Source organism: Taudactylus pleione, unplaced genomic scaffold, assembly GCF_031769625.1.
Source record: "Taudactylus pleione unplaced genomic scaffold, aTauple2 ptg002512l, whole genome shotgun sequence".
In the NCBI taxonomy this organism is placed as follows: domain Eukaryota; kingdom Metazoa; phylum Chordata; class Amphibia; order Anura; family Myobatrachidae; genus Taudactylus; species Taudactylus pleione.
Genome location: NW_028286895.1, coordinates 43180 through 62221, shown reverse-complemented (window position 1 = coordinate 62221; position 19042 = coordinate 43180). Strand labels below are relative to the sequence as shown.

At 49.1% G+C, this 19042-nt stretch overlaps 1 protein-coding gene and 1 non-coding gene across 2 annotated transcripts in view; both read right to left on the bottom strand.

Annotated features, from left to right (window-relative positions):
- The window catches only part of SLC33A2 (solute carrier family 33 member 2), a 114649-nt gene that overhangs the window by 65336 nt on the left and 30271 nt on the right, over nt 1-19042 (bottom strand). The gene's annotated exons all lie outside the window — the stretch shown is intronic.
- Nucleotides 10787-10905, bottom strand: LOC148431284 (5S ribosomal RNA). Its single transcript, XR_015877223.1, has one exon. It is a non-coding gene; the product is annotated as a 5S ribosomal RNA (ribosomal RNA).

Sequence of the window (19042 nt, the reverse complement as noted above, 5' to 3'; positions counted from 1 at the left end):
ATTCAGGGAGTTGGAGATGAAAAGGTCGTGGGTGGGGGCCAGTTTGTTACAGACTGATTTGGCATTCCAGAGGGCACAGGATAGAGTGACAGAGTTGATAGGAAAGATGTGAATGAGATTATCAGGGTTGCAATAGCGTGGAGATGAGAATACTTTGGGAGACGGAGATGAATAGAGTGTAGGGATCATGCTGGCTCCTGTGCTAGGAGGGGACCCTGTAGGAAGTGGGCAGGGAGGGAAGTTAAGGAGACGTGAATGAAAGTGGGGAGAAGTGACAGGGAGATAAGTAAGGGAGGAAAGATTACCAGTGGGGTAGTAGGATCCTTGGGGGGTATAAGAGAAAGAAAATGGAGTAATAGGAGAAGAGGGGGAGGAAGGCAGAGAGAGAAGGGGAGATAGGAGGAGGTGGAGGAGACCAGGGGGAAAGGATAGAGGTGGAGTCAGAGGGCAGAACAAAAGATCAGGTAGAAACTGAGTGAAGGGAGGAGTTGAAGACAACATGGTCATGGTAAGGATGAGGTACAGTGTCAGCACAACCAAAATATATTATAGAGTTTTGAAAAAGTGGAGATAAGATGGGAGCAGAAATTGAATATTAGAGTAGAGAGTAGTAGTAGCTAGATGATGTAAGACTAGGCCAAAGAGCCAAGGTAAAAAGTGTTAATATCAGCTTATCTGTTAAGCACAGAGGCAGCACAAAACAGGATTTTGGTACTTACCGATAAATCCCTTTCTCCGATTCCACAGGGGACACTGGAGACCAAGACAGTCGGGTATAGACGGTGGTAGAGCAGATAATAGAAAAAATTGGCTGCGCTCAATTGATCACACTAGGATCTATATGTTATGAACCACACTACAGTGTGAAGTAAAAAGTATTTAATATGACAATATTATACATGAGTATAAAAATATTCAAGACCTATGTGGAACATATATATGTTCCTACTAGGAAAATACATACATACATACATACATACATACATACATACATACAACATATAATTAATATCAGGAAAAAGAAAAAACCAAATGAAATTAATAAAGTCAATATTCCTAGTTATACATACATACGTATACCCAACATATAATTAGTATAAAAAAAACCCAAGTTAAATGAATAAAGTCAGTGTTTCTGGTTAAATTGTTGCCAGAAAGATGAAATAAAAAATATATAAAATGTGTCTTTTGAATATATATGCGCTGTATCTGTGGCAAGTTATAAACTATTGCAGCAATTGGATATAATGTTGCTATTAGTGGCAACACGGAATGAGCTCACCCGATGCTGGTAGAAATGAGAGTCTCTGATCTGCAGATGAGGAATCTCTGTAGTGCTGTGTATATCCCAATGGTTGTCTGTCACTGGATATCGGAATATCTCCCTTTCGTCGTGGGAGCTCTCAGTGATAAGTGCTCCGTTCCAAGTGGTGTGTAGCTGCTGATGGAGGCGCCGGCCGGCTCGGCGTGTAATCACTTGGGAGCAGGTACTTGTAGTTTCATGGCAAGGACATAACTTTCAATGGAGACTTCATACCAGTTGGGAATTGTATCAGACTCTCCCCGCTGGAAAGCGCGGAGAACTTGCTGACCCCTCAGCCAAACCGAAACAGGGAACACCAAGAACAACAGGCCCAGCAGAGGCAGAGGATCAAGTGTCGTAGAGCACAGTAGACAAATACTACTCCTCAGAAGACAGTCACAGAAGAACTTCCACAACGTACGCACAGCGGAAGCCAAAAGGAACCGAAAGGCTGGCGAGAAAACAACCACAGTTGAGAAGTGGCTGAAAATAGACCAAACCAGAGAGTTGGTAGCAGAGAGCCCCAACAAGAATCCATAGGAGAAGGGCAGAAAACGAGAAGAACTCGTGAACCGTACTAGAGTCTGCACAGGAATCTGCAACAGCTGCAGACAGCAGAATCCCAGCACCGCTGGTCATAATCGCATAGATAGAAGTATGACAATACCAATCAACAGATACAAAGTTGATCCTGTCCATAGACTCCTAACCAAGAGTATGCTGGGAGGTCAAAGATAAGACCGAACAGTCGCCCTGAACGATCCTTGAGGTCCAACTACAACAAAGTTGTGAACCAGCGGAAAGGTTAGACCATAGAAGTCTCCAACGAGTGGAGATCCCACGGGGCATGAGGTAGAGGCGAATACGAGAGGATGGAGACTACAATTCCTTTCAGAGGGTCAGACAGCAGTACAACCCATATAGAAAACAAGGATAAAAAGACAACTTCCAACCTGATGGAAGTGCGTAGTCAGTACTAACTGCTGGCCCTGAACATAGTGTGAAAGCAACCAGGAACTTAGCAGTAAAGGAGCACGAATGTAACCCCACCCAGGGAGAGCTACCAATATAGGAAAGCATCCCACACAGCAAGGCCAGGGCAGCAGGACAACCATGAAAGTACCCGTCAGGTGCCTATTAGTGTGATAAAAATATCAAAAGATACTGAACAGGAAAACCCAACCAGGCCCCCTGCGTTGAACATAGTGACTGTCACACTTATGTAAAGATGTGCACTAGCCCAGAGATGCGCTTTAGTCCATAACCCCAACAGATTCTAGTAGAATAGTGTCGCTAATCTCAAAGTTCAAACTATGCACCCACACACCAGAGAAACTCTAAAGTGTAGAGCCAACTGATTAAAAGAGCAGATGGCTGCTAGGACAGCAGCTAGGGTGCGTAAGGGAGATTAACGTTATGTATATCAGGTTGCCTGAAATAGGAGCATCTTCTGAGGCATTAGTGAGGTAAGCTCTTACCTGTGAGCGACCAGAAGCCCTCTGGACGCTATGTAGAATGTCACTGACCTTTTTTATCACACAGCAACCCGCCACGCTAGGTATAGAGAGTAGCTTCAGTGGACTAAGACCAATGCTCCACAGCACGGACTTCAGTCTGGAGAAGTGCAGTAGAAATTAGTAAAATGTTAGTGGAGACAAGAAGGTCGTAGAACAGGACTCTAAATTGAGCCAGTTCTGCGGGCGGCCCAAGGCCTCATGGTATGAATTGTACCTAAGGGCCCTTTTGAGACTCATTTTATTGACATATGCAACAAAAATATGGAGTACCGGCATAGATACTGAGAAAGGTACCTGTACTTAGACATAGACTGCGTTGGTTATCCCAAGTAAGAAGGGATATATCAGTGGTGATAACCCCAGTTAGTGTTAAACAAAAATATGAGATATGGTAAAAACTTACCCTTGTTATCTCTATTTCTACGAAGTCCATAGGGTTCCACAGGATACCTTGGGGTATAGGTGTGACGTCAGTCGCTGGGCACCATAGAGTTAAGCTTTTCAGCCTCCCAGGATGCACTAGGGTCCCCCTCCTATACCCCGCCCCCGAGCCAAGGCACCTCAGTTAGTTATCAAGCCATAGGCCGGAGGAGGAGAAGGAAGAGAGAGAAAAAAAGATCTGGACACATACAAGAATCACATTCTCACCAGAGGGAGACGGAAAACTGGTGACCAGAGCAAAGCCCATCTGCAGCACAGGTGCGACAGGGCGGGAGTCCTGTGGAACCCTATGGACTTCGTAGAAATAGAGATAACAAGGGTAAGTTCTTACCATATCTCATATTTTCTACTTCAGGGTCCATAGGGTATCCACAGGATACCTTGGGGATGTCCCAAAGCAGTATCCTTTAAGGGTGGGGACGCTCCTGTGCAGAAAGGAGAATCCGCCGCCCGAAGGAAGCATCCTGAGAGGCGAAGGTGTCAAACCTGTAATACCTCACGAAGGTATGGACAGAGGACCACGTAGCAGCCTTGCAGATCTGAACTGCCGAGGCACCACGTCGAGCTGCCCACGAAGGACCCACAGACCTAGTGGAATGAGCCTTCAGAGAAGGTGGGACCGGTAGGCCTTCATGAAGATAAGCTTCAGAAATAGCCATACGGATCCAGGCTGCCAAAGTTTGCTTTGAAGCAGGCCAACCCTTTTTACGGAAGCCATAGAGGACAAACAAAGCGTCCGACTTCCTAAACGAAGAAGTGCGGTCAACATAAGTCCTTAAGGCCCGCACAACATCCAAAGAGGCCTCACCCACGGAAAGACCCGGTGAGTTAAAGGCCGGAACAACTATTTCCTCGTTAACATGAAACTGGGAAACAATTTTGGGAAGAAACTCGGGCCGAGTGCGGAGCACTGCCCTGTTCCCATGAAAAACCAAGAAAGGGGGTCTACAAGAAAGAGCCCCTAACTCAGAAACACGTCTGGCCGAAGCAATGGCCAGAAGGAAAACAGTCTTAGCTGTTAGCCATTTAAGATCCACTGAGCCCAGTGGTTCAAACAGCGGTCCTTGGAGAGCCCTCAGGACCACAGCCAAATCCCAAGGCGCCACAGGTGGAACAAAGGGCGGCTGAATGCGAAGAACACCCTGCATAAAGGTGCGCACATCCGGGATTGTAGCAATCCTACGGTGAAACCAGACAGATAGGGCCGAAACCTGTACCTTCAAAGAAGCAAGGCGAAGCCCATGATCTAGTCCCGCTTGCAGGAAGGCGAGAATCCGAGACAGACGAAACTCCCGCGGTGCATAACCTCTCGGTCGACACCACTGGAAGAACGTATGCCACACGCGATGGTATATCCTCGCGGAAGACGGTTTCCGAGCTCGTAACATGGTACGCACCACAGAGCTGGAAAACCCCCGGGACCTCAGCATGGCCGTCAAAGACAGCCGAGTCAGGTCCGGGTGAAGGCAAGGACCCTGAGACAGAAGGTCCGGTCGTAGCGGCAACCGCAGAGGACTGTCCACGGACAGACCCTGAAGGTCTGAGAACCAGTGCAGTCTGGGCCACGCGGGAGCTATCAACAGGAGCGTCCCTCCTTCCTGTTTGAATTTCCGGATTACGCGTGGAAGAAGGGAGACCGGAGGGAACAGGTATGCGAACCGGAACGTCCACCGGACGGACAGAGCATCCACCAGAGACGCCCCTTCGTCTCTTGTGCGAGACCCGTACACCATCAACTTGTTGTTGTGCCGGGACGCCATGAGGTCGATTTCTGGAAGACCCCACCTGTCCACCAGTAGTTGAAAAACGTCCGGGTGCAGGGACCATTCCCCCGGATGAACGTCTTGGCGACTTAGAAAGTCCGCCTCCCAATTGAGCACTCCCGGGATGAAGACCGCTGATATGGCCGGAAGATTGCGCTCCGCCCAAACCAGGATCCGAGAGACCTCTACGAGAGCCGCCCGACTGCGAGTTCCTCCTTGCCTGTTTATGTAGGCCACGGTGGTAGCGTTGTCCGACTGGACCTGCACCGGGCGACCCTGGAGAAATCGCTGTGCCTGCTGGAGAGCATTGAAGACCGCACGGAGTTCCAAGATATTTATTGGAAGCTCCGCTACTGTCGGCGTCCACCTGCCCTGGAACAAGTGTGGACCCGAAACTGCTCCCCAGCCCCGAAGACTGGCGTCCGTTGTCAACAGGACCAAATTTGGAGCCCAGAACGGACGTCCCTTGTTGAGGTGGATCGTCTGTAACCACCACGCAAGGGACAGGCGAACCTCCGGGGTGAGCACAATCGTCTGGGACTTCAGAGACTGAGGCAGCCCGTTCCACTTGGACAGGATCAGGTGCTGCAGAGGTCTGGAGTGAAACTGGGCGTATTCCACCATGTCGAACACCGACACCATGGAGCCCAGTAACCTCATCACCGAGTGTAAGGACACCCGGCGGCTGTGCAGGCAACTGCGCACCCTTGACTGTAAAGCAGAGATCTTGTCCTCCGTCACGAAGATCCTTTGCTGTCCAGAGTCCAATAAGGCTCCAAGATGCAGAATCCTCCGAGACGGGATTAGAGTGGACTTCTGCCAGTTGATTAGCCAGCCGTGCCGTTGCAGCAGTGCAATGGTCAGGTCCAAGTGGCGTAACAGGAGCTCTGGAGATCCTGCCACCAATAACAGGTCGTCCAAATACGGCAACATGCGGACTCCCTGCAGCCGCAGAGAAGCCGCCATGACCGCCATCACCTTGGTGAAAACACGTGGTGCTGTTGCCAGGCCAAAAGGTAACGCCCGAAACTGGAAGTGGTCGCTGCGGATTGCAAACCTGAGGAACTGTTGATGGCGCAAAAGAATAGGGACATGCAGGTAAGCGTCCTGTATGTCCAATGACACCATGTAGTCCCCAGGTTCCAGCGCCAGAATGATGGACCGTAGGGTCTCCATCCGAAACTTCGGGACACGCAAAGACTTGTTGAGTGCTTTGAGGTTGAGAATCGGACGATATGACCCATTGGGTTTCTGTACCAAAAATAGATTTGAATAGAAACCCTGGTCCCTCTGGGAGAATGGAACAGGCACTATAACTCCAGCCTGGAGCATAGTGTGCAATACCTTCCGCAGCTCCGTAGCCTTGTTCCGGTCTGATGGTAGACCCGTGGTGAAGAAGCGAGCCGGGGATCTGTGCCGGAAGGAGAGGGCGTATCCGTGGGAAACCACCTCCAGAACCCAAGTGTCTGTCGTAGTGGTCGACCAACACTGGGCGAACTGTAGCAGGCGGCCTCCCACCCTGGGATCCCCCAAAGGGAGGCCCGGACCGTCAGGCCGCAGGCTTGTCATCTGGCTTGGGGGCCGGACGTCTGGTACTCCATGCCTGCTTCCGGGGCTTGACCGATTTCTTAGGGCCAGCCTGTCGAGGAAACGACTGTGGTTTGGGCCTGCCCTGGGCCCTAGATGACCGAAAGGACGATGGTCCAGAACCAGAAGGAGCAGCGGCCGACGGGAGACAAGCAGATTTGGCTGCCGCCAGCGTGGCCACAATCTTATCCAGATCCGGACCGAAGAGAACTTCTCCGGTAAACGGCAACGCTTCCAGACCTTTCTTGGAATCTGCGTCCGCCTTCCAGGATCGCAGCCACAAGGTGCGACGAGCAGCTACCGCTGCTGAAGAAATTCTAGACACCAGAGTACTAGTGTCTAGAGCCGCCTCGTTGATGTAGGTGGCCGAATCACGGAGATTGCCAATCAACTCCGCCTGTTCGGCCGGACAGTCGGATTCAAAAGAAGCCTCTAATGAATCCGCCCAGCGCTCCATCGCTCTGGCAACCCAGCAAATGGCCATAGCCGGCCATGCTGCCCCCCCTGCAAGGGAATAAGCGGACTTCAGGCAGATTTCTACCTTGCGGTCCGTAGCATCCTTAAGGGAGGACATGGATGGCATCGGCAATGTGGCACTACGGACAAGACGGGTCACGTGAGAATCCACCTGTGGAGGGGATTCCCACTTAGCAAAATAATTATCCGCGAACGGATAAGCCACCGCCAGGCGTCTCTGCGGCTGGTATCGCTTGCCAGGCTGTTTCCACGCCTCCTCTAAATGGTCCACCAACTGACCCGAAAGAGGAAAGACTGTGGCATCGCCCTTCACATCTTTGAAAAAGGCATACTTAGATTTAGCCGCTGGGGGAACTTCGTCCTCAATCATCAAGGCTGTGCGGACCACCCGAATAAGTCCAGAAATATATACTTTGGACTTAGCATCAGCGTCCTTAGTATGGAGAGGTTCCTGATCGTAAGGATCCAGCATCTCCCCATCATCAGACGTCCCTTCGTCATCCTCATAAGGAGCGGACAGAGACGCCACCGGCCTTTTATGAGGCCGCATCACAGACTCCCCTTGCAACACATCCGACAAGTGCTGTACAGAACTCGTCAGGGAGTTAACCCACGCTGGCTCCTGAGAACCCGGGAGCGGGGAAATAGGGAGACTGTGGGGTACCACCAATTGTCGTGGGAACCCCTGCATGGGTGACGACACCACAGACTGCTGGGACAAACCCATCGGAGTAAACGCGGGCTGCGGAGCTAACTGGCCCACTAAAGCTGTTAACGCCTGAGCGAAACAAGCCAAGGGCGGCTCCTGTACCAGTGCTGTAACCGTAATAGGCCGCGCCATGGACAAACACTGCCGGCAAAGGCCCTCCGCGCTACCCTCCCCCTCCGCTAACGGTACTTTGCACGTGGTACACTGTAGCCGGAGGGGAAAATCACTTTCAGACATGATGGCACCACGTATGTGACCTCTCTCACCAATTAAGTATTAAATAGGCGAGAGACCACCCTGCAGCACCGCACCGCAAGGGCTTTAGCAGAAAGAACAGGGACAGTAATAAAGCTGACAGTTTAGAGAAGAAAAGTTACAGGCAGCGCTAGCACAGTCACATACAATGCAGAGAAATAACAATTCCTGCACTAACAGCGCTGATCACTCAACTACACAGACACAGGGCCTGGTAGGACACAGCGCTGCATACACAGACCTGAGCCACAGCGGAGGAGAGGTATGCGGGGGGACCCAGACCACGATGCTTCTGTCCAGCGCTTCCAGCAGCGTTCACCATGCGTTCTGGAGAAGATGGCCGCTGAGGAGCAGAGAGGAGGCTGGCCTGGGGGAGGAGCGCTGCCACAGGACCAGTCGGCAGCATGCAGAGAGGGCTGGTTGCAGCGGGAGAGGCGCCGGCTGTGAGACAGGGAAGGCGCGCTCCCCTGGCATGCATTTAACCCCTGGGATGCCGCAGCGCTACCGCTCTGCTGCGGTCCGCTGTCCCAGGGGGTAGTGGAAAGCGCAGGTTGGTTGCCTGGCTCCACGCTGCAGCCAGTCCCCAGGGAGCCCCCTGCCTGGGGACTTAGGACCATGTGACCAGCGGGGACCCACCGCGGGACCCCGCTGCTTACCTTTGTCCCCCTTGGATCCGGCCATGGTCCGGAACATCTGGGGTCACCGCTAGCTGTGACCCCAGATGCTCACCAGCATCCCCGGATCGGTACCGGCGTTCTGGTACCGGCGGGGGTGTAGGGAAGACAGCATGGACGTCAGGACTGACTGTCCATGCTGTACATCCAGATGTGCAGCCACAGCTGCACTGAAGAAAGCTTCAGGGGCTCTTCTAGCCCCCCACTCCGACAGGTGCACCCGACGCCGGCCGGGCACCAAACTAAACTGAGGTGCCTTGGCTCAGGGGCGGGGTATAGGAGGGGGACCCTAGTGCATCCTGGGAGGCTGAAAAGCTTAACTCTATGGTGCCCAGCGACTGACGTCACACCTATACCCCAAGGTATCCTGTGGATACCCTATGGACCCTGAAGTTGAAAAACAGGTTTTCCCAATTATTCAGAAATATTAATACAAGTGCACCACTGTAGTTGTAATGATAATAGGTCCCCTGAACGGGGTGTCGTAGATATAGACTGGAGGGAACCGGACTATAAACCCTGGAGGGTGTAAGTAGCTATCTTTATATACATGTGTGTACATACAAGAAGGCCACAGGACATGTATAGGGTCCATACTGGAAGCAATGCCCAGGGAATTGTGACCATCACTATGTAAGCTGCAGAACAGGACTCTAGTTTATAGAGCCACCATATAAAAGGTATGGATATAGCCTACAGCTTCTGGTAAACCCAGACGGCTACCCATCTGTGGAATAATAGGTAAACCTAATGAATGTGGAAGTATAAACATAATACACACACACCCCCCCCCCCCCAGGGAGAGATGGTACAATAACTCCGCTTTACACTAACTACCGCATCAGGAGCGTCCAGCCTCCCCCGCAGCATCTTTAATTATGCTAGTATGTTATGGTAAGGATAAAAAGTGATATCCCCATATGCATACGTGTACCTACATACAAGTTTAGTAGGTGACGATAATATTTAAAATAGAACATGAGCATAATTAAGCCATGGAAGGACAAATTCACTCCAGCATGTATATATTCTAAAGCAGGGCTGGTATAAAATACAATATATTATATATACATACACGTGGCTTACCTCCACGCGGGAGACTGCTCATGTGTCGCGTGTGGCCGTCATTCTGTTACGGCATAGGGGCGAGATATGTTAGGAGCGTGCTGTCCCAGACTGGTGTCGATCCTGGGATGTCTGTTACTGGTGGACTCGCCTTATATGTTAGCAGCGTGCTGTCCCAGACTGGTGTCGATCCTGGGACTTCTGTTACTGGTGGACTCGCCTTATATGTTAGGAGCGTGCTGTCCCAGACTGGTGACGATCCTGGGATGTCTGTTACTGGTGGACTCGCCTTATATGTTAGGAGCGTGCTGTCCCAGACTGGTGTCGATCCTGGGATGTCTGTTACTGGTGGACTCGCCTTATATGTTAGGAGCGTGCTGTCCCAGACTGGTGTCGATCCTGGGACGTCTGTTACTGGTGTACTCGCCTTATATGTTAGGAGCGTGCTGTCCCAGACTGGTGTCGATCCTGGGATGTCTGTTACTGGTGTACTCGCCTTATATGTTAGGAGCGTGCTGTCCCAGACTGGTGTCGATCCTGGGACGTCTGTTACTGGTGTACTTGCCTTATATGTTAGGAGCGTGCGTGCGTCAGGTGAGCTATTTAGCTCCAGATGAACCAGTTTTTCGAAGGGGGAATAAAAAAAGACGATCTCAGTTTAGGCAGAGTAGCTAGTACACCATGGGGTAACCTTCACAGGCCATTAGATTAAGCTAGGCGTCCTTTGTTATAGAGCCAAGGGGAAGCCTGACAGTGGGTAATACCCTGCGCTGCAATGGTGGCACTGTGTCCCATCAGCCCAGCGCTTCTAGCCGGGAATGAGCACCGGCTGAGTAACAGGCCCCTCTCAGAACCGCAGAACGCGGTGTTATAGTGCAACAGGGGTTTAGGCTAGTTCCCATTCTGCTAACAACCAGCTATGCACAGTAGCTAGCACTATACAGAACTGGAAGGTTTTAAAACTAGCCTATAATATATGTGCTGGCACCTATATAAGCCTACAGCACCTGGTATTCCCAGGCGGTCTCCCATCCAAGTACTAACCAGGCCTGACCCTGCTTAGCGTCCGAGATCAGACGAGATCGGGCGTGTTCAGGGTGGTGTGCCCGTAGGCTGCATGGGAAGAGTACTGCCCCTTTTTAAGGCGAGCCAATGTGAGGCATAAGCCTGGGGATGGGCCACAATAATGTGCTAACCCTGGTTACGGGTAAGCTATAACCATAAGTTTTGGCCCCAGCACCAGAACAATGACTAGTACTATATATCTTATATGCCAGCAATCAGGTTAAGCCAGGCGCCCTTTGTTATAGAACCAAGAGGACGCCTGACAGGGGGTAACACCCGGCGCTTGCAAACTCCACACAGCTAGGACCATGGTGGGAAGAGAACCCATGACCTCATTGCTGTGAGGCAGTAACGCTAACCACTACACTGTCTGGCAAAATGGCGGGACCGTGTCCCGTCAGCACAGCGCATTTAGCCGGGAATACTCCTGTCATAGTGACAGACATCCCCTAATTGCTGAAGCACTCCCGACAAGGGAGGGGTCTCGTAGGAGACCAGCGCTAAAGCACTTACCTGCTGCAGGTAGTGCACTGAGCTATACTGCTTGTGTGCAGGTAGATACCGCTGCCCATCGCTGTTGTAGTCGCTGGACCGTATGCATTCCTGAATTACCACGCTGTGTGTGCAACGGATATACTCCAGTCAACACAGCGCTACTTGCCCCCAGTAGAACCGCATAAAAGCGGAATAGTTGAAGCTGGCCGGCGCCGATAACATGGGAGGAACGATCATGGCTCCTACACAAGAGAGGGGGGTTAAATCAGCATTTTTAGTAGATGAGGAGAGCTGCTAATAGCCAAGGCAGTGCTGCGTTATGCCTAGCCCGCATACTAAAATGGCAGGCACAGGTCTTAGCGTTCCTGCTAGGCTGTTTTAGCGGGGCACGGCGCCCTGGCCTCCTTCTGGTGAGCAAAAAGCACCCTGCCCTAACAGCCTGCGGGAGGCAACGAAAAGCCGCGCTGAGCGGCTCATTAAGCCCCGCCCCAGCCCCGTTCTGTAGGGCTACAATAGCGGGGCTGTAAATGCAGACTCCCGTTACGCGACAGTCTCCCTCTTTGCATAGAGGAGGGAGGAGCGGGAGTCTTCAGTGACAGCTGCGGCTAATACCGCGCTGTCACCAATGTAGAGGGACCTCTACCCATCCCCTCATTTAAATAGGAGGGGGAATAGTGGCCAAGCCAGAGGGAGGGAACACTAGTGCAGCGGGGGGTCTCATCAGCAGCTCCGACACTGCCAGGGGGAAGGAGGCTGTGTAACAGTCGCGCACGCTGTCCTGAGCCCAGCGTTTTGGCCCACCCCTCCAGCTAGTCAGGAGTGGTGGGATATACTTACAGGCTGCTGCGGCCGGGATGCTGGGCTGAGGGGGCGGCGAGGAACCCGGACACATGCCGGTGTCAGCAGTGGCGGGTCCTCGCAGGGTCCGATGACTCCATTTGCTGGTGCCCCCTCCTCAGGGCCACCGGACACAGGCTGCAGTAGCCGTGGCGGTGCCCGTCCCGGCGGCTCCCCCGTAGCAGGCAGCCTGCCCGTCCTCAATGCTTGATTATAAAACCAAAAGATAAAAATCTATGAAAAAGGCTGGAGACAGCCTAATGTGCTACCGGCTCTCTCGGGCACATTCTAAAAACTGGGGCTGATGGGGCATAGAGAGGGAGGAGCCAGTCACACTTCTAAATTAAAGTGCCAGGCTCTGCTCTACCACCGTCTATACCCCACTGTCTTGATCTCCAGTGTCCCCTAGTGGATGAAGGAGAAATAGTAGCAGGTGATGGGCAGAGTTTTTGTAGCAGCCAGAGGGCAGTGTAGAAAGTCCAGGTTGTGCCGTCAGCTGGAGTTTGTAGCAGTGAGATTGTGAAATCACCTTTGTTGATGGTTTTTCTCCAAATCTAGATTAGGGTTATAGAAGTGCAGATCGGTTATTTCCCTTCTGTTCCACTTCGGTTCAACGCCGGTCTAACGCCAGTATTAATATTAAAATGCACTTCCAGCCAGGCTATTCCAGCCTACTAATGACCCATATGTAGGAGACCTGGCATGTTAAATTACAGATTGCTTACAAGCCCAGCACCCTCCCACTAATATGGCGAGCAATAAACTGAGTAAAATAAACACACAGCACATACCACTAGGCTAATAACAGGATTCAAATTTACTCCGGATTTAACGGGTTTTCCACAATACCAATAACTTGGCAATACTCCCAGAGAGCAGCAGCTTGATCAAGTAAGATATGTGTAAAGCAGACCAGCTCCCATATATTTTGTGTGTTTTCAACAGACAGTATAGACTACTGCATTCTCTTATTACACAGAGCAACAGACAGTATAGACTACTGCATTCTCCTATTACACAGAGCAACAGACAGCATAGACTACTGCATTCTCCTATTACACAGAGCAACAGACAGCATAGACTACTGCATTCTCCTATTACACAGAGCAACAGACAGTATAGGCTACTGCATTCTCTGATTACACAGAGCAACAGACAGTATAGACTACTGTATTCTATTACACAGAGCAACAGACAGTATAGGCTACTGCATTCTCTTATTACACAGAGCAACAGACAGTATAGACTACTGTATTCTATTACACAGAGCAACAGACAGTATAGGCTACTGCATTCTCTTATTACACAGAGCAACAGACAGTATAGACTACTGCATTCTCCTATTACACAGAGCAACAGACAGCATAGACTACTGCATTCTCCTATTACACAGCGCAACAGACAGCATAGACTACTGCATTCTCCTATTACACAGAGCAACAGACAGTATAGGCTACTGCATTCTCTGATTACACAGAGCAACAGACAGTATAGACTACTGTATTCTATTACACAGAGCAACAGACAGTATAGGCTACTGCATTCTCTTATTACACAGAGCAACAGACAGTATAGACTACTGCATTCTCTTATTACACTGAGCAACACAGTATAGACTACTGCATTCTCTTATTACACAGAGCAACAGACAGTATAGACTACTGCATTCTCCTATTACACAGAGCAACAGACAGCATAGACTACTGCATTCTCCTATTACACAGCGCAACAGACAGCATAGACTACTGCATTCTCCTATTACACAGAGCAACAGACAGTATAGGCTACTGCATTCTCTGATTACACAGAGCAACAGACAGTATAGACTACTGTATTCTATTACACAGAGCAACAGACAGTATAGGCTACTGCATTCTCTTATTACACAGAGCAACAGACAGTATAGACTACTGCATTCTCTTATTACACTGAGCAACACAGTATAGACTACTGCATTCTCTTATTACAGTTATTACACAGAGCAACAGACAGTATAGACTACTGCATTCTATTACACAGAGCAACACAGTATAGGTTACTGCATTCTCTTATTACACAGAGCAACAGACAGTATAGGCTACTGCATTCTCTTAGACTACTTGCACCATAGACTACTGCATTCTTTTATTACACTTATTACAGATTAACAGACAAGCTTGTATTGCACCATAGGCTACTGCATTGAAAAATGTGCACACGCTTAAAGAACCCCACTAGACCCTTAGGCGTATATTTAATAAGATACGTGTCGGTCCGGGATTGCATTCACAGATGTGTTTGGCCATTTTTTCAAACACAGAAATGAACTAAAGGCAAACACGGATGTAAACTCCTGATTCTCTCTGCAGAACACGGGTGTAAAATCCTGATTCTCTCTGCAGAACTCGGGTGTAAAATCCTGATTCTCTCTGCAGAACACGGGTGTAAAATCCTGATTCTCTCTGCAGAACACGGGTGTAAAATCCTGATTCTCTCTGCAGAACACGGGTGTAAAATCACGATTCTCTCTGCAGAACACGGGTGTAAAATCACGATTCTCTCTGCAGAACACGGGTGTAAAATCACGATTCTCTCTGCAGAACACGGGTGTAAAATCACGATTCTCTCTGCAGAACACGGGTGTAAAATCACAATTCTCTCTGCAGAACACGGGTGTAAAATCACGATTCTCTCTGCAGAACACGGGTGTAAAATCACGATTCTCTCTGCAGAACACGGGTGTAAAATCACGATTCTCTCTGCAGAACACGGGTGTAAAATCCTGATTCTCTCTGCAGAACACGGGTGTAAAATCATGATTCTCTCTGCAGAACACGGGTGAAAACACAAATAGAAATAAATACACCATCGATCAAACTCTCATGTACTTTCCATAGACAGGAATACAACACAGGAATTTACCAAGAATCGTGATTGCAATGATGGGTGTAAATGAGGTTTAGAATAGAACTCATCCAAGCAGCGTGTTTGGTAGAAACATACAGAGATCAGTGTGATCTGTGCAGATTTCTCACTGTTAACAGCCATTAAAGTGTTACAATAAAAAAATTATGTTGTGTCAGCCCCAAAAGCACAACCATCCTCGGGCTCTGCGAGCTGCTCCTGGTTCTAAAGATATTGGCAACAAAATGTGTAGGGGTCCCCCGTATTTAGTGTACAAGCACCGGGCTCTGTGAGCCAGTCCTGGTTCTAAAAATACGAGGAAAAGTTTGCGTAGGGTTCCCCTGTATCTTTAGAACCAGCACTAGGCTCCACTAAGGGAGGTGTAAGCGGCAGCAGGACGACACTCTCCACGGGGTCCCCCAGCCAAAGCATTCGCACCCCGAACTAGTCAGCCCAGGCCAGGGAACCCCAAGGCTGCAGCTTAAGACTGGGGCTATTCCCAGCACCCCTGGGTGGCAGGTGTGGGATTGAAAGGTGTAAAAAACAGAATTAAACTAATATTGTCTTTTACATGGGGACTATAGGTCCCAGCAAGCCCATTTCCCGCATGCCAGTACTTGTAGAACCATAAGTACCAGCATGAAGTGCTACAGTTATAGTTACACTACACTCACAATGTCCCTGGTGTTCGGTCCTCTTGTTCAGTAGAATCCCTGTGCATTAACCACTTAACTGACGTGGTCAGATGGGACGCAAACGCAGTCAGCTGACAAGGTGCGACTACAACGCCCCGCTGTGTTGTACACGTGCAGAACGGATCTCTCTGACTCCCGGACTTTCCTGCGGACTCGGCAATTTCTGGTGGTTACAAATATCAAAGCGCAATCTCCCGATCCATACTGTACACAGAAGAGCTGTATGTGTTATACAGGACCCACGGGGTTTCCTACACAGTAGGGAGCAAATACACAATATGCCACACAGTAGGGAGCAAATACACATTATACCACACAGTAGGGACCAAATACATTTTATACCACACAGTAGGGACCAAATGCACATTATACCACACAGGAGGGAGCAAATGCACAATATGCCACACAGTAGGGACCAAATACATATTATACCACACAGTAGGGACCACATGCACATTATACCACACAGTAGGGACCACATGCACATTATACCACACAGTAGGGACCAAATACACATTATACCACACAGTAGGGACCAAATACACATTATACCACACAATAGGGACCAAATACACATTATACCACACAGTAGGGACCAAATACACATTATACCACACAGTAGGGACCACATGCACATTATACCACACAGTAGGGACCACATGCACATTATACCACACAGTAGGGACCAAATACACATTATACCACACAGTAGGGACCAAATACACATTATACCACACAATAGGGACCAAATACACATTATACCACACAGTAGGGACCAAATACACATTATACCACACAGTAGGGACCAAATACACATTATACCACACAGTAGGGACCAAATACACATTATACCACACAGTAGGGACCAAATACATATTATACCACACAGTAGGAACCAAATACACATTATACCACACAGTAGGGATAAATACATATTATACCACACAGTAGGGACCACATGCACATTATACCACACAGTAGGGACCACATACATATTACACCAATCTGTATTAGATATAAATGATTTATTGGAATAAAAAGAATATAAAATATATATGATACCGTTACGATCCTGAGATAAGAAAGTCTTGTATAAGGGGAGAAGATAATAGTTTGAGAGGTGCAGCTACTGTGCCGATGGTGTGGTGTGCCAATGGTGCAGCTTGAGCGCCGATGGTGTGGTGTGCCAATGGTGCGGCAATAGCAGTTGGTAGAAAGTCAATAGTTTATGCTGTGGCTTTGGAAGCCGATGATGTGGCAAATGTGGCGATGGTGCGGCAATAGCTGTTAGTAGACCGTCAAATGGTATGCTGAGGCTTTGAGAGCCGATGGTGCGGCAAAAGCCGATGGTAGGAGAGTTAGTAGGCGGTGCTGCGGGATAGAGAACCGGTGGAAACACGGTGGTGAAGGTGTGGCTTGGAAGCCGTAGAAGAAGCTGGAGAGTCGGGGACAGCACGGTGATGTAGGTGCAGCTTGGAAAGCCGATGTCAGCACGGTGGTGAAGGTGCAGCTTGGAGCCGATGGTAGAGGAATAGGTAGTCGGTGCTGCGGCTTGGAAAGCCGATGTCAGCACTGTGGTGAAGGTGTAGCTTGGGAGCCGTAGAAGAAGCTGGAGAGCCAGGGACAGCATGGAAGCCACTTTGGGAAGGCCAAAATCTGCACCATGAGGAGGAACAGAACGCTGACCATGCAGCCAAGCCGAGGGAACTCACAGATACGCTATAGTCTGCGAGGCGGCAAAAGTCCAGTGTGTACAAATAGGAGGATCTACCAATCACGCTGCACTGTGGATGACACGTCACTTCCTGAGACAGGCCGATCGCCTAGCAACAGGAGAAACTGGAGCAACCCCGTCCTGTCTGGGTAACCTGCTCGAAGGAGACTTGTCGTGACCGCGACTTGTAACACGATATGAATCAATGAAAAATATATTAATAGCATAGTATATATTAATAAAAGGACAAATACCGTATACAACATAAATACAACATATAACATAAAACATGTACTAATTGTGCAAATACACAAGGTAAATCGTTACAGAGTGATACGCACAAGGCGTTTTGCAGTATTCAAAGTGCAAATAGCCAATGTTCCTGCAAGGTCCGATTTGGACTAGTGGCGTGCAACCAATGCTCCCATGTATTAATAGTACCCACTGCAAAATAAAGCCTCTGCCTTGGATGAGAGGCTCGCAGTCAGTGCCGCTGAGGTTATGGGGAAGTGGCTCCGATCGTGTGTGGTAAAGTCCACACCTAGAACTTCAGTGCAATGTCCTGGTGTGCAAATGACCTTGTTATTTTGGGTATAATCCCTCCGTGGGGCTGTGATCTTATCCCCAAGAGTCCCGAGATGCCGCCCGTGGTATGCGTCGTTCGGCTCCTGTCAGGATCGATGTATCCACATAAGGACCAACTATCAAATGAGGAGGAAGATGAAGAAGACTACATTGATGCTTTTTTATACCTGATACAGAGCAACAACGAAACATATATACAAGCAGGAGCAATCCCAAAAAACACGCAAGGACAAAAGAACAAGGGGAAGAGAAAGAAATGAAGACGTTCAAATTAGGGATGTGCAGGCTCGGTTCTACTCGCTTCCGTTCGGTTTTTTTTACCGAATCTTATTGGCTATCCAAAACTCATGACAGCTGACACCCAATAAGATTCGGTAAAAAAAAAACGAACGGAAACCGAGTAGAACCGAGCCTGCACATCCCTAGTTCAAATACAAGCGAGGAAAGCGAGGAGGAATTAAGAATAAAAAGAAGGAACAACAACAACAGCGAACCAAAGAGGAAACACCAAAAGGCATATTCAACCTAAGCAAACGTACACTAAGTCACTAAGTATAGCAGAAATAAGCATTTTACAAAAAGGACTAAAATTCGCTCCTGCTAACCGACTTAATAAATTTGACACCTTTATTGACCTGCATAAGTTCGTGCGTAAACTTACCTTCAAAAAATTCTTCAACCATAAGCAAACGAAATACCACCACAAATAGAAGTACAAGAAGGAGAAGGAAGTACATTTAAAAACACACAGAACTGCGACCTAATCAACTTTCTACCCTCAATATTTGAAGGGACCACTAATTAAAACAGTCCAAAAACTAGTGGAACAGGATATCGGGAGTATGACCAACAGAATAAGTAAGAACAAAAAGAAACAGTACGAAGAAAGAAAAGAAGCTTTGAAATTATTGAAAGATAAAAGCCTGGTAACTAAACTCGCAGATAATGGCGGAGGCATGGATAAGACGACCTACGAT